The sequence below is a fragment of the Panulirus ornatus genome, chromosome 38, assembly GCF_036320965.1.
Source record: "Panulirus ornatus isolate Po-2019 chromosome 38, ASM3632096v1, whole genome shotgun sequence".
NCBI lineage: Eukaryota > Metazoa > Arthropoda > Malacostraca > Decapoda > Palinuridae > Panulirus > Panulirus ornatus.
The window spans coordinates 20,402,672-20,415,286 of NC_092261.1; positions in this window are offsets into that span (position 1 = coordinate 20,402,672).

Consider the following 12,615-nt stretch of genomic DNA (forward strand, 5'->3'; position numbering starts at 1 on the left):
TTTCACTGCTTCTAACAACTTGCCTCCCACACCATATATTCTTAATACCTTCCACAGAGCATCTCTATCAACTCTATCATATGCCTTCTCCAGATCCATAAATGCTACATACAAATCCATTTGCTTTTCTAAGTATTTCTCACATACATTCTTCAAAGCAAACACCTGATCCACACATCCTCTACCATTTCTGAAACCACACTGCTCTTCCCCAATCTGATGCTCTGTACATGCCTTCACCCTCTCAATCAATATCCTCCCATATAATTTACCAGGAATACTCAACAAACTTATACCTCTGTAATTTGAGCACTCACTCTTATCCCCTTTGCCTTTGTACAATGGCACTATGCACGCATTCCACCAATCCTCAGGCACCTCACCATGAGTCATACATACATTAAATAACCTTACCAACCAGTCAACAATACAGTCACCCCCTTTTTTAATAAATTCCACTGCAATACCATCCAAACCTGCTGCCTTGCCTGCTTTTATCTTCCGCAAAGCTTTTACTACCTCTTCTCTGTTTACCAAATCATCTTCCCTAACCCTCTCACTTTGCACACCACCTCGACCAAAACACCCTATATCTGCCACTCTATCATCAAACACATTCAACAAACCTTCAAAATACTCACTCCATCTCCTTCTCACATCACCACTACTTGTTATCACCTCCCCATTTGCGCCCTTCACTGAAGTTCCCATTTGCTCCCTTGTCTTACGCACTTTATTTACCTCCTTCCAGAACATCTTTTTATTCTCCCTAAAATTTAATGATACTCTCTCACCCCAACTCTCATTTGCCCTTTTTTTCACCTCTTGCACCTTTCTCTTGACCTCCTGTCTCTTTCTTTTATACATCTCCCACTCAGTTTCATTTTTTCCCTGCAAAAATCGTCCAAATGCCTCTCTCTTCTCTTTCACTAATACTCTTACTTCTTCATACCACCACTCACTACCCTTTCTAATCAACCCACCTCCCACTCTTCTCATGCCACAAGCATCTTTTGCGCAATCCATCACTGATTCCCTAAATACTTCCCATTCCTCCCCCACTCCCCTTACTTCCATTGTTCTCACCTTTTTCCATTCTGTACTCAGTCTCTCCTGGTACTTCCTCACACAAGTCTCCTTCCCAAGCTCACTTACTCTCACCACCCTCTTCACCCCAACATTCACTCTTCTTTTCTGAAAACCCATACAAATCTTCACCTTAGCCTCCACAAGATGATGATCAGACATCCCTCCAGTTGCACCTCTCAGCACATTAACATCCAAATGTCTCTCTTTCGTGCGCCTGTCAATTAACACGTAATCCAATAACGCTCTCTGGCCATCTCTCCTACTTACATAAGTATACTTATGTATATCTCGCTTTTTAAACCAGGTATTCCCAATCATCAGTGCTTTTTCAGCACATAAATCTACAAACACTTCACCATTTCCATTTACAACACTGAACACCCCATGTATACCAATTATTCCCTCAACTGCCACATTACTCACCTTTGCATTCAAATCACCCATCACTATAACCCGGTCTCGTGCATCAAAACCACTAACACACTCATTCAGCTGCTCCCAAAACACTTGCCTCTCATGATCTTTCTTCTCATGCCCAGGTGCATATGCACCAATAATCACCCATCTCTCTCCATCAAATTTCAGTTTTACCCATATTAATCGAGAATTTACTTTCTTACATTCTATCACATACTCCCACAACTCCTGTTTCAGGAGTATTGCTACTCCTTCCCTTGCTCTTGTCTTCTCACTAACCCCTGAATTTACTCCCAAGACATTCCCAAACCACTCTTCCCCTTTACCCTTGAGCTTCGTTTCACTCAGAGCCAAAACATCCAGGTTCCTTTCCTCAAACATACTACCTATCTCTCCTTTTTTCACATCTTGGTTACATCCACACACATTTAGGCACCCCAATCTGGATATATATATATATATATATATATATATATATATATATATATATATTTTTTTTTTTTTTTATACTTTGTCGCTGTCTCCCGCGTTTGCGAGGTAGCGCAAGGAAACAGACGAAAGAAATGGCCCAACCCCCCCATACACATGTATATACATATGTCCACACACGCAAATATACATACCTACACAGCTTTCCATGGTTTACCCCAGACGCTTCACATGCCTTGATTCAATCCACTGACAGCACGTCAGCCCCGGTATACCACATCGCTCCAATTCACTCCATTCCTTGCCCTCCTTTCACCCTCCTGCATGTTCAGGCCCCGATCACACAAAATCTTTTTCACTCCATCTTTCCACCTCCAATTTGGTCTCCCTCTTCTCCTTGTTCCCTCCACCTCCGACACATATATCCTCTTGGTCAATCTTTCCTCACTCATCCTCTCCATGTGCCCAAACCACTTCAAAACACCCTCTTCTGCTCTCTCAACCACGCTCTTTCTATTTCCACACATCTCTCTTACCCTTACGTTACTCACTCGATCAAACCACCTCACACCACACATTGTCCTCAAACATCTCATTTCCAGCACATCCATCCTCCTGCGCACAACTCTATCCATAGCCCACGCCTCGCAACCATACAACATTTTTGGAACCACTATTCCTTCAAACATACCCATTTTTGCTTTCCGAGATAATGTTCTCGACTTCCACACATTCTTCAAGGCCCCCAGAATTTTCGCCCCCTCCCCCACCCTATGATCCACTTCCGCTTCCATGGTTCCATCCGCTGCCAGATCCACTCCCAGATATCTAAAACACTTCACTTCCTCCAGTTTTTCTCCATTCAAACTCACCTCCCAATTGACTTGACCCTCAACCCTACTGTACCTAATAACCTTGCTCTTATTCACATTTACTCTTAACTTTCTTCTTCCACACACTTTACCAAACTCAGTCACCAGCTTCTGCAGTTTCACACATGAATCAGCCACCAGAAGAGTGAATGTTGGGGTGAAGAGGGTGGTGAGAGTAAGTGAGCTTGAGAAGGAGACCTGTGTGAGGAAGTACCAGGAGAGACTGAGTACAGAATGGAAAAAGGTGAGAACAATGGAAGTAAGGGGAGTGGGGGAGGAATGGATTGCGCAAAAGATGCTTGTGGCATGAGAAGAGTGGGAGGTGGGTTGATTAGAAAGGGTAGTGAGTGGTGGGATGAAGAAGTAAGAGTATTAGTGAAAGAGAAGAGAGAGGCATTTGGACGATTTTTGCAGGGAAAAAATGCAATTGAGTGGGAGATGTATAAAAGAAAGAGACAGGAGGTCAAGAGAAAGGTGCAAGAGGTGAAAAAAAGGGCAAATGAGAGTTGGGGTGAGAGAGTATCATTAAATTTTAGGGAGAATAAAAAGATGTTCTGGAAGGAGGTAAATAAAGTGCGTAAGACAAGGGAGCAAATGGGAACTTCAGTGAAGGGCGCAAATGGGGAAGTGATAACAAGTAGTGGTGATGTGAGAAGGAGATGGAGTGAGTATTTCGAAGGTTTGTTGAATGTGTTTGATGATAGAGTGGCAGATATAGGGTGTTTTGGTCGAGGTGGTGTGCAAAGTGAGAGGGTTAGGGAAAATGATTTGGTAAACAGAGAAGAGGTAGCGAAAGCTTTGCGGAAGATGAAAGCCAGCAAGGCAGCAGGTTTGGATGGTATTGCAGTGGAATTTATTAAAAAAGGGGGTGACTGTATTGTTGACTGGTTGGTAAGGTTATTTAATGTATGTATGACTCATGGTGAGGTGCCTGAGGATTGGCGGAATGCGTGCATAGTGCCATTGTACAAAGGCAAAGGGGATAAGAGTGAGTGCTCAAATTACAGAGGTATAAGTTTGTTGAGTATTCCTGGTAAATTATATGGGAGGGTATTGATTGAGAGGGTGAAGGCATATATATATATATATATATATATATATATATATATATATATATATATATATATATATATATATATATATATACTATCCCTGGGGATAGGGGATTAAGAATACTTCCCACGTATTCCCTGCGTTTCGTAGAAGGCGACTAAAAGGGGAGGGAGCGGGGGGCTGGAAATCCTCCCCTCTCGTTTTTTTTTTTTAAATTTTCCAAAAGAAGGAACAGAGGGGGCCAGGTGAGGATATTCCAAAAAAGGCCCAGTCCTCTGTTCTTAACGCTACCTCGCTAACGCGGGAAATGGCGAATAGTTTAAAAGAATATATATATATATATATATATATATATATATATATATATATATATATATATATGAATATATATATATATATAGATATATATATATATATATATATATATATTTTTTTTTTTTTGCTTTGTCGCTGTCTCCCGCGTTTGCGAGGTAGCGCAAGGAAACAATAGAAAGAAATGGCCCAACCCACCCCCATACACATGTATATACATACGTCCACACACGCAAATATACATACCTACGCAGCTTTCCATGGTTTACCCCAGACGCTTCACATGCCCTGATTCAATCCACTGACAGCACGTCAACCCTGGTATACCACATCGATCCAATTCACTCTATTCCTTGCCCTCCTTTCACCCTCCTGCATGTTCAGGCCCCGATCACACAAAATCTTTTTCACTCCATCTTTCCACCTCCAATTTGGTCTCCCACTTCTCCTCGTTCCCTCCACCTCCGACACATATATCCTCTTGGTAAATCTTTCCTCACTCATTCTCTCCATGTGCCCAAACCATTTCAAAACACCCTCTTCTGATCTCTCAACCACGCTCTTTTTATTTCCACACATCTCTCTTACCCTTACGTTACTTACTCGATCAAACCACCTCACACCACACATTGTCCTCAAACATCTCATTTCCAGCACATCCACCCTCCTGCGCACAACTCTATCCATAGCCCACGCCTCGCACCCACACAACATTGTTGGAACCACTATTCCTTCAAACATACCCATTTTTGCTTTCCGAGATAATGTTCTCGATTTCCACACATTCTTCAAGGCTCCCACGATTTTCGCCCCCTCCCCCACCCTATGATCCACTTCTGCTTCCATGGTTCCATCCGCTGCCAGGTCCACTCCCAGATATCTAAAACACTTTACTTCCCCCAGTTTTTCTCCATTCAAACTTACCTCCCAATTGACTTGACCCTCAACCCTACTGTACCTAATAACCTTGCTCTTATTCACATTTACTCTTAACTTTCTTCTTTCACACACTTTACCAAACTCAGTCACCAGCTTCTGCAGTTTCTCACATGAATCAGCCACCAGCGCTGTATCATCAGCGAACAACAACTGACTCACTTCCCAAGCTCTCTCATCCCCAACAGACTTCATACTTGCCCCTCTTTCCAAAACTCTTGCATTCACCTCCCTAACAACCCCATCCATAAACAAATTAAACAACCATGGAGACATCACACATCCCTGCCACAAACCTACATTCACTGAGAACCAATCACTTTCCTCTCTTCCTACACGTACACATGCCTTATATCCTCGATAAAAACTTTTCACTGATTCTAACAACTTGCCTCCCACACCATATATTCTTAATACCTTCCACAGAGCATCTCTATCAATTCTATCATATGCCTTCTCCAGATCCATAAATGCTATATACAAATCTATTTGTATATATATATATTTATTTATCTATTTATTTATTTATTTTGCTTTGTCGCTGTCTCCCGCGTTAGCGAGGTAGCGCAAGGAAATAGACGAAAGAGTGGCTCAACCCACCCCCATACACATGTATATACATACACATCCACACACAGCACATATACATACCTATACATCTCAATGTATACCTATATATACACACAGACATAATTCATACTGTCTGCCTTTATTCATTCCCATCGCCACCCCGCCACACATAGAATAACAACTCCCTCCCCCCTCAAGTGTGCGAGGTAGCGCTAGGAAAAGACAACAAAGGCCCCATTCGTTCACACTCAGTCTCTAGATGTCATGTAATAATGCACCGAAACCACAGCTCCCTTTCCACATCCACGCCCCACACAACTTTCCATGGTTTACCCCAGACGCTTCACATGCCCTGGTTCAATCCATTGACAGCACGTCGACCCCGGTATACCACATCGTTCCAATCCACTCTGATCCTTGCACGCCTTTCACCTTTCTGCATGTTCAGGCCCCGATCACTCAAAATCTTTTTCATTCCATCTTTCCACCTCCAATTTGGCTTCCCACTTCTCCTCGTTCCCTCCACCTGACATATATATCCTCTTGGTCAATCATTCCTCACTCATTCTCTCCATGTGACGAAACTATTTCACAACACCCTCTTCTGCTCTCTCAACCACACTCTTTTTATTACCACACATCTCTCTTACCCTATTATTACTTACTCGATCAAACCACCTCACACCACATATTGTCCTCAAACATCTCATTTCCAGCACTTCCACCCTCCTGCGCACAAGTGTATCCATAGCCCACGTCTCGCAACCATACAACATTCTTGGAACCTCTATTCCTTCAAACATACCCATTTTTGCTTTCCGAGATAATGTTCTCGACATCCAAACATTCTTCAAGCCTCCTAGAATTTTCGCCCTCTCCCCCACCATATGATTTACTTCCGCTTCCATGGTTCCATCCGCTGCCAAATCCACTCCCAGATATCTAAAACACTTCACTTCCTCCAGTTTTTCTCCATTCAAACTTACCTCCCAATTTACTTGACCCTCAACCCTACTGTACCTAATAACCTTACTCTTATTCACAGTTACTCTCAACTTTCTTCTTTCACACACTTTACCAAACTCAGCCTCTAGCTTCTGCAGTTTCTCACATGAATCAGCCACCAGTGCTGTATCATCAGCGAACAACAACTGACGCACGTCTCAAGCTCTCTCATCCCCAACAGACTTCATACTTGCCCCTCTTTCCAAAACTCTTCATTCCCCTCCCTAACAACCCCATCCATAAACAAATTAAACTACCATGGAGACATCACACACCCCTGCTGCAAACCTACATTCACTGAGAACCAATCATTTTCCTCTCCTCCTACACGTACACATGCCTTACATCCTCGATAAAAACTTTTCACTGCTTCTAACAACTTGCCTCCCACACCATAAATTCTAAATACCTTCCACAGAGCATCTCTATCAACTCTATCATATGCCTTCTCCAGATCCGTAAATGCTACATACAAATCCATTTGCTTTTCTAAGTATTTCTCACATACATTCTTCAAAGCAAACACCTGATCCACACATCCTCTACCACTTCTGAAGCCACACTGCTCTTTCCCAATCTGATGCTCTGTACATGCCTTCACCCTCTCAATCAATACCCTCCCATATAATTTACCGGGAATACTCAACAAACTTATACCTCTGTAATTTGAGCACTCACTCTTATCCCCTTTGCCTGTGTACAATGGCACTATGCACGCATTCCGCCAATCCTCAGGCACCTCACCATGAATCATACATACATTAAATAGCCTTACCAACCAGTCAACAATACGGTCACCCCGTTTTTTTAATAAATTCCACTGCAATACCATCCAAACCCGCTGCCTTGCCGGCTTTCTTATTCAACAAAGCTTTTACTACCTCTTCTCTGTTTACCAAATCATTTTCCCTAACCCTCTCACTTTGCACACCACCTCAACCAAAACACCCTATATCTGCCACTCTGTCATCAAACACATTCAACAAACCTTCAAAATACTCACTCCATCTCCTTCTCACATCACCATTACTTGTTATCACCTCCTTCATTGAAGGTGATAACACTCCCTTCATTGAAGTTCCCATTTGTTCCCTTGTCTTAAGCACTTTATTTACCTCCTTCCAAAACATCTTTTTATTCTCCCTAAAATTTAATGATACTCTCTCACCCCAAGTCACATTTGTCCTCTTTTTCACCTTTTGCACCTTTCTCTTGACCTGCCTCTTTCTTTTATACATCTCCCACTCACTTGCATTATTTCCCTGCAAAAATTGTCCAAAAGCCTCACTCTTCTCTTTCACTAATAATCTTACTTCTTCATCCCACCACTCACTACCCTTCCTAATCTGCCCACCTCCCACGCTTCTCACGCTACAAGGATCTTTTGTGCAGGCCATCACTGCTTCCCAAAATAAATCCCATAAACCCCCACTCCCCTTTCATCCTTTGTTCTCACCTTTCTCCATTCTGTATTCAGTCTCTCCTACTACTTCTTTACACAAGTCTCCTTCCCAAGCTCACTTACTCTCACCACTCTCTTCACCCCAACATTCTCTCTTTTTACTGAAAACCTCTAAAAAATCTTCACCTTCGCTTCCAGAAGATAATGATCAGACATCCCTCCTGTTGCTCCTCTCAGCATATTAACATCCAAAAGTCTCTCTTTCGCGCGCCTATCAATTAACACGTAATCCAATAATGCTCTCTGGCCATCTCTCCTACTTACATACGTATACATATATATATATATCTCTCTTTTTAAACCAGATATTCCCAGTCACCAATCCTTTTTCAGCACATAAATCTACAAGCTCTTCATCATTTCCATTTACAACACTTAACACCCCATGTATACCAATTATACCCTCAACTGCCACATTACTCACCTTTGCATTCAAATCACCCATCACTATAACCCGGTCTCGTGCATCAAAACCACTAACACACTTATTCAGCTGCTCCCAAAACACTTGCCTCTCATGATCTTTCTTCTCATGCCCAGGTGCATATGCACCAATAATCACCCATCTCTCTCCATCAACTTTCAGTTTTACCCATATCAATCTAGAGCTTACTTTCTTACACTCTATCAAATACTCCCACCACCCCTGTTTCAGGAGTAGTGCTCCTACTTCCTTTGCTCTTGTCCTCTCACTAACCCATGACTTTACTCGCAAGACATTCCCAAACCACTCTTCCCCTTTACCCTTGAGCTTCGTTTCACTCAGATCCAAGGCAAGTGTTTTGGGAGCAGCTGAATGAGTGTGTTAGTGGTTTTGATGCACGAAACTGGGTTATAGTGATGGGTGATTTGAATGCAAAGGTGAGTAATGTGGCAGTTAAGGGAATAATTGGTATACATGGGGTGTTAAGTGTTGTAAATGGAAATGGGTAAGAGCTTGTAGATTTATGTGCTGAAAAAGGACTGGTGATTGGGAATACCTGGTTTAAAAAGAGAGATATACATAAGTATACGTATGTAAGTAGGAGAGATGGCCAGAGCGTTATTGGATTACGTGGTAATTGATAGGAGTGCGAAAGAGAGACTATTGGATGTTAATGTGCTGAGAAGAGCAACTGGAGGGATGTCTGATCATTTTCTTGTGGAGGCGAAGGTGAAGATTTTTAGAGGTTTTCAGAAAAGAAGAGAGAATGTTGGGGTGATGAGAGTGGTGAGAGTAAGTGAGCTTGGGAAGGAGACTTGTGTGAGGAAGTACCAGGAGAGACTAAGTACAGAATGGAGAAAGGTGAGAACAAAGGAGGTAAGGGGAGTGGGGGAGGATGGGATATATTTAGGGAAGCAGTGATGGTTTGCGCAAAAGATGCTTGTGGCATGAGAAGTGTGGGATGTGGGCAGATTTGAAAGGGTAGTGAGTGGTGGGATGAAGAAATAAGATTATTAGTGAAAGAGAAGAGAGAGGCATTTGGACAATTTTTGCAAGGAAATAATTCAAATGAGTGGGAGATGTATAAAAGAAAGAGGCAGGAGGTCAAGAGAAAGGTGCAAGAGGTGAAAAAGAGGGCAAATGAGAGTTGGGGTGAGAGAGCACCATTAAATTTTAGGGAGAATAAAAAGATGTTTTGGAAGGAGGTAAATAAAGTGCGTAAGACAAGGGAACAAATGGGAACTTCAATGAAGGTGGCTAATGGGGAGGTGATAACAAGTAGTGGTGATGTGAGAAGGAGATAGAGTGAGTATTTTGAAGGTTTGTTGAATGTGTTTGATGATAGAGTGGCAGATATAGGGTGTTTTGGTCGAGGTGGTATGGAAAGTGAGAGGGTTAGGGAGGATGATTTGGTAAACAGAGAAGAGGTAGTAAAAGCTTTGCGGAAGATGAAAGCCGGCAAGGCAGCGAGTTTGAATGGCATTGCTGTGGAATTTATTAATAAAAGGGGGTGACTATTGTTGACTGGTTGGTAAGGTTATTTAATGTATGTATGATTCATGGTGAGATGCCTGAGGATTGGTGGAATGCTTCCGTAGTCCCATTGTACAAAGGCAAAGGGGACAAAGGTGAGAAGAAAGATCATGAGAGGCAAGTGTTTTGGGAGCAGCTGAATGAGTTTGTTAGTGGTTTTGATGCACAAGACCGGGTTATAGTGATGGGTGATTTGAATGCAGAGGTGAGTTAATTGATTAATTGATTAATTGATAGGCGTGCAAAAGAGAGACTTTTGGATGTTAATGTGCTAAGAGGTGCAACTGGAGGGATGTCTGATCATTATCAGGTGAAAAAAGAGGGCAAATGAGAGTTGGTGTGAGAGAGTATCATTAAATTTTAGGGAAAATAAAAAGATGTTTTGGAAGGAGGTAAATAAAGTGCATATGACAAGGGAGCAAATGGGAACTTCAGTGAAGGGGGTTAATGGGGAGGTGATAACAAGTAGTGGTGATGTAAGAAGGAGATGGAGTGAGTATTTTGAAGGTTTGTTGAATGTGTTTGATGATAGAGTGGCAGATATAGGGTGTTTTGGTCGAGGTGGTGTGCAAAGAGAGAGGGTTAGGGAAAATGATTTGGTAAACAGAGAAGAGGTAGTAAAAGCTTTGCAGAAGATGAAAGCTGGCAAGGCAGCAGGTTTGGATGGTATTGCAGTGGAATTTATTAAAAAATGGGGTGACTGTATTGTTGACTGGTTGGTAAGGTTATTTAATGTATGTATGATTCATGGTGAGGTGCCTCAGGATTGGCGGAATGCTTGCATAGTAACATTGTACAAAGGCAAAGGGGATAAGAGTGAGTGCTCAAATTACAGAGGTATAAGTTTGTTGAGTATTCCTGGGAAATTATATGGGAGGGTATTGATTGAGAGGGTGAAGGCATGTACAGATCATCAGATTGGGGAAGAGCAGTGTGGTTTCAGAAGTGGTAGAGGATGTGTGGATCAGGTGTTTGCTTTGAAGAATGTATGTGAGAAATACTTAGAAAAGCAAATGGATTTGTAGAAAAGCAAATGGATTTGTATGTAGCATTTATGGATCTGGAGAAGGCATATGATAGAGTTGATAGAGATGCTCTGTGGAAGGTATTAAGAATATATGGTGTGGGAGGCAAGTTGTTAGAAGCAGTGAAAAGTTTTCATCGAGGATGTAAGGCATGTGTACGTGTAGGAGGAGAGGAAAGTGATTGGTTCTCAGTGAATGTAGGTTTGCGGCAGGGGTGTGTGATGTCTCCATGGTTGTTTAATTTGTTTATGGATGGGGTTGTTAGGGAGGTGAATGCAAGAGTTTTGGAAAGAGGGGCAAGTATGCAGTCTGTTGTGGATGATAGAGCTTGGGAAGTGAGTCAGTTGTTATTCGCTGATGATACAGCGCTGGTGGCTGATTCATGTGAGAAACTGCAGAAGCTGGTGACTGAGTTTGGTAAAGTGTGTGAAAGAAGAAAGTTAAGAGTAAATGTGAATAAGAGCAAGGTTATTAGGTACAGTAGGGTTGAGGGCCAAGTCAATTGGGAGGTACGTTTGAATGGAGAAAAACTGGAGGAAGTAAAGTGTTTTAGATATCTGGGAGTGGCTCTGGCAGTGGATGGAACCATGGAAGCGGAAGTGAATCATAGGGTGGGGGAGGGGGTGAAAATTCTGGGAGCCTTGAAGAATGTTTGGAAGACGAGAACATTGTCTCGGAAAGCAAAAATGGGTATGTTTGAAGGAATAGTGGTTCCAACAATGTTGTATGGTTGCGAGGCATGGGTTATGGATAGAGTTGTGCTCAGGAGGGTGGATGTGCTGGAAATGAGATGTTTGAGGACAGTATGTGGTATGAGGTGGTTTGATCGAGTAAGTAATGTAAGGGTAAGAGAGATGTGTGAAAATAAAAAGAGTGTGGTTGAGAGAGCAGTAGAGGGTGTTTTGAAATGGTTTGGTCACATGGAGAGAATGAGTGAGGAAAGATTGACCAAGAGGATATATGTGTCAGAGGTGGAGGGAACAAGGAGAAGTGGGAGACCAAATTGGAGGTGGAAAGATGGAGTGAAAAAGATTTTGAGTGATCGGGGCCTGAACATGCAGGAGGTTGAAAGGCGTGCAAAGAAGAGAGTGAATTGGAACGATGTGGTATACCGGGATCGACATGCTGTCAATGGATTGAACCAGGGCATGTGAAGCGTCTGGGGTAAACCATGGAAAGTTCTGTGGGGCCTGGATGTGGAAAGGGAGCTGTGGTTTCGGTGCATTATTACATGACAGCTAGAGGCTGAATGTGAACGAATGGGGCCCTGGTTGTGTTTTCCTAGCGCTACCTCGCACACATGAGGGGGGAGGGGGTTGTTATTTCATGTGTGGCGAGGTGGCTATGGGAATAAATAAAGGCAGATAGTATGAATTATGTACATGTTTTTATATGTATATGTCTGTGTGTGTATATATATGTGTACATTGAGATGTATAGGTATGTATAGGTATGTATGTATGGACGTGTATGTATATACATGAGTAT